We start from the raw sequence: 4,713 nt of genomic DNA on the forward strand, positions 1-4,713 counted from the left end.
GGACCCGGACGAAACGGCTTTCACAAGCGGGAGATGTCACAACGGGGGAAGCGACTGAAGACTCCCGACAGTTGACAAACTGGAACTGTGACGTCAATAGGACCTCAACGGCTTATTGTATCGTAATTGTAGGTCCACGATTATGAAGGGAACTATGTCGTGTGTAATTGTGATGATGATGATGATGATAATGATAATTGCTGCATCTGATTGTGACATAACGTGTTGAGTTTTTCAATTGTGAAATGTTCTCGTGTTCTTAGTCGGACCTTCGTGATTGGAAAGGGAAATGAGTCAGGGCGTTGAGACGTTGGTCCTACTATAGAATAACTCAAGTTGTTCCTGTGTATTTGTTGTTTGAAAGACACGTGGACGAGGCATGGGTTAATTAAGCAGCTAGCGGGTGTGAGTACAACTGGCTAATAGTATAGCATTTTGGAAAATCTGGGGAAACTCTATATATTGTAGGTTAGATCAGAGCAGGGGTGTCAAACATATGGCCCGCAGACCAATACCGGCCCACTGATCCACTTGATGAGTTTTGACACTTCATGTTCTGAATATGACTAGTAAAAATGAATTTCAACAAATACAGTCCAGCGGTGTCCTCACTTTTTTTGATTGAAAACATTAAATATATGATCATTTGAAAATAGTCACACTCGATGACATGGTTCTGTAATGAGGCCCAATTTAATTATCTCATAGGAAACATTTGTTGAGCACAACATGACACCGTTTAACCGTACACGCCGTCAGAGAGACACTGAAAAAAAAAAAAATACATCTGCAACAAAGTTCCGCAAATGTTCTCGAAGCTGTACAATGACCCGTCACCGTACATAAAATCCAGCTTTTTTGAAAAAAAAACCACCAACTCAGACCACCAACGGTTGAACCCTCCAGGAATGTACAAACACTTTTGGCTTAAATCTTACACCAAAAGATTTCATAGTTTAAAAAAAAAAAAAATTAAATTAAATTAAATAAAATGCATAACTTCACGTTATGATCATAAAGTTAAAAAAAAAACAAAAAAAAAACACCAGACAATTCAGTCAACTGTCATCTGTAAATACAAAAAAAAAGAACCAATTTACATTGGATATTATCGCAAGTAAATATTAATATTATTACTATGTACATACGTTCAAATAATAAATACATTGTTACGATCAGCAAAATGTGTAACCACTCACTCAATCACACACTCTCACTCTCACACACCTGAAGGCTGTGCCCTCATAATGCGGTACCTTTAAGGTAGTGTTGGACAGATCAACAACCAGCTGCAGACCTGTTGCCGTCTTCAAAGTGCTTGTATACGAACTAACTGTACACGATACAGTTACATGTACTGACAGGCAAGTCTTTAAATGTGCGCACAGAGGTGTACAATAGGGCCAGGTTGAGAAAAAAAAAAAAAAAAAAAAATTAAAAAAAATTACAAGAAAAATTGTCAAGAAAAAAAAGTCGTAAATTTACAGAAAAAAAAAGTCGTAAGTCGTTAAGATTATAGTTGTAAATTCGGATGATTTGTTTTTGGAGGTGATGAGAGGGAAAAAACAAAAACAAAAAAACGTAGCATTAGCCCAAGATGTGTCAGAATGACCGGCTCATTTGTCGCACATCGGAATTAGCATCGGGACATTAGCACAAGCGCAAAAAATCAAAATGTGTTTATACTAACATTACGACTTTTTTTCTCGTAAAATTTCGCGTAATTTGTTTTTTTAAAAACAATACCAAGACTAACAAACCAATACTTCGTCGTAATGCTACGATCGACCTGTTCGGTTTTGATGACGCTTTTGGTTTGACTAAACCTGGCAATTTTAGATTGCGATTGTGTATTTTTTACCCCGACGTAAGTAATCACATGTTGCAGCCAGATGGCGTGAAATGCAATGGATGTATTTATATATATATGTAAAATTAGCTTTCTATGTTTATGCGTGTTTGTAATTATTTTGGTCACATTGAATTAGCTACAGAAAAATCTTGACAGATGGGTTTGGAAGTACAGTTTGTATCGAAATTAAAAAAAAAAAGAAAAAAAAAAGAAAGATCTACAGCATAACACTGATGCTCAAAGTGCGTTCTTCACAGGATCTTTGGAGTTTTGCTTCCATTTCTTTCTGCCACGCGCCTAAAACTGCACGGTGGCGTTAACCGATTATCAAATCTCTCCGGAGGACTTTAAACACATCGTATTGCCAAAACACTTGGAAGACTGTGTCAGCTAACAAAGCACTGGCCAGAAGAAGAAAAATCGACACATTTCACAGCTGTACGAACGTGTCCAATAAGAAAGGACTGCGAGAAAGAAGAAGAAGAAGAAGAAAAAAAAACACGGCTCGTACGAGCGTGTCAAAAAAAAAAAACAACCTAAGAAACATGTTCCAACCAGTAGTCTGGGCTCCCGATACTCTACAAAAACACAAACATAAGAAACGCCCCCTAGTGCTCAAATATGTCACCGTCCCAGTACAGATTCATTTTCCTAACGTTCGCTTATTTATTTTTTTTGCCCCCAACGATCGATCTCGTCTCCGAAGATTTCTCTTCTACTTCAGCTCCGGGGCTCAAATCACAGAGGGTTTCCGAGCTTTGTTCTCGCAAGGGTGACCACCCCCCCAGGCGGAGCCGGATCCTCTCAACCACGGCGCTCCGAGGAGCAACGTTGCAGGATTTCTCCACTGCAATAATAAAAGGGAACTTGGCACAAAAGCGGGGCGGACGCCGCGCCGCTCTCCGCTCAGGTCAGGCTATGTCTCGGGCAGGGAGACGTCGCACATCGTCATTTCCTCCCTGCCGGGTTCCTCGTGATAGTTTTGGAGCGAGTCGGTGTCGCTGCCCTGATTGTCCTTATCGTCCAGCATCATTTCAAACTGGAATTTGCTGACGGCACGTCCGTCCTCGTCCTCGTCCTCGTCTTCGTCCTCATCCTCCTCGTCCTCCTCCCCCGGTGGACTTCCCTCGCCGTCGCTGGCGTAGAAGGGAGGGGACGGGCTCGGGGGGATCATGCTTTGGTACCAGTTCCGGTTTTCCTCAAGTGTATCCAGGATGTCCTGGGCGTCGGGGTGGACCAGGTCGGCCCACGTCTCCCACAAAGGGTGGACGATATAATCGATAAAGCCAACCTGCAAACACGAACAGACGAGGTGAGGGGAGACGGTAAAAAAAAAACGGTGGGAGGATATTCTTGGAGGTTTGTGCTGGTGGTTTGAGTCCCGTACCTGCGTTCTCTCTACTGAGGCTGTGTGTTTGTCACACATCGGACTGATCTCCATGCCTCGCTCCCTCTCTCTGTCCCCCTGGTGGAAGAACTCGTCCATTATCCTGTCCGTCCACTGCCGGTACAGATCCAGAGGTTTGGTGGGGTTGCTCAGATCAGCGCAGTGCACCATGGTTCGCAAAACCTGCGGAGGAGACGTCAGCTGGCGTTAACTCAAAGACTTCGATTTTTCACTCAAACGCGTGTCCGCGTTCGCGTTCGGACCGAGCGCCACTCCGTTACCTGCATCCGGTCCGTGTAGTTGTCCAGCAGCAGAACCCCGGAGCTGGTCACCTTCTTCGTCTCCACCATTGTCTTCAGGTCGGCCAGGAGACCCATGTGTTTGGACATGTCCGTGGCCAAAACCTTCGAGACAAAAAAAAAGAAATAAATAAATAATGGTGTGAGAAATAGATGAGAAAATGAACTCCCATCATTTTTTTTTTTTTAAATAATACAAATGTCTCTTGCTCACCATGTCGATGACCATTCTCCGCAGCGTCTGCCTCTGCTTCTTGGTCAGGTTTTGGAAGATGTCACAGTTTTCTACTTGAAGCAGCTTGAAACCCACAGCCAAGTGGTGGTTCTCCAGCACTGACTCATCGTTGTACATGAGCGCTAGCTCGGAGTCTAAAAAAAAAAAAAATATACGACAGTGAGACAAAACAAAGCGTTCGTTTCCACCCGCGCAGACTAAACAAAACAGTCGACCCAACGTGGAAAAATGATCCTGAGGTCAACTCACTGGTGTTGATGAGGAACTGGTTGGAAACACCTGGGTGGTCGACGTCATGAATGGCCGCGGCAAATATGGCCGCCAGAATCTCTAGGTCAGTGAAGACTGCCTTTATTGGGAAAAAAAAAAATTATCATCAGTGATAACAAGGCTAAAAAATGTAAAGAGACATTTCTTTCTGCTCCTCTGGATGCGAGCAAAGGTCACAAAACAGGCCCCGGGAAACCGGCGTTTGAGACAACACTTTTTAGAGACGCTTACGTCGAGCGCAGGCGTGGACAGGAGAATGTGTGTAGACTGGGCCACGTCCGCAGCGTGCAGGCTGTTGTGGTAGGCCACGTCAGAGTGGTAGTGGGACTCCAGGGTCAGCATGAAGGTCACGAAGGTGTCGGTGGGAATCTTGAACGTCCTTATAAGGTCTCGCTCCTGCGTGTGACGCACAGGCGAATAAACATCTCATACGCTTCGTACTTGTATGTTATTTCACTTTGAAAAGCGCAAGCGCCGGCACCGACCTGAAATATCGTGTACATGGTGCACGTGAGCGGTCGGTTGTGAGAGTGGTCCGCCACGTTGAAGATGTTCAGACCCCATTTGTTGATGTTCTCCAGGTCCTGCGTCAAGGAAACAGATTCGATGATTTTAAGATAAGCGTCTGATTAAGCGTCTGGATAATATGGAAATTTTTTTTTTTTTTTTT

At 43.9% G+C, this 4,713-nt stretch overlaps 1 pseudogene; it reads right to left on the bottom strand.

Annotated features, from left to right (window-relative positions):
• Positions 1-674: 674 nt before the first annotated feature.
• Positions 675-4,713, bottom strand: part of LOC103398834 (cAMP-specific 3',5'-cyclic phosphodiesterase 4C-like) — a 35,291-nt pseudogene continuing 31,252 nt past the window's right edge.

Source organism: Cynoglossus semilaevis, unplaced genomic scaffold (genome assembly GCF_000523025.1).
Source record: "Cynoglossus semilaevis isolate Cse_v1.0 unplaced genomic scaffold, Cse_v1.0 scaffold436, whole genome shotgun sequence".
Lineage (NCBI taxonomy): Eukaryota > Metazoa > Chordata > Actinopteri > Pleuronectiformes > Cynoglossidae > Cynoglossus > Cynoglossus semilaevis.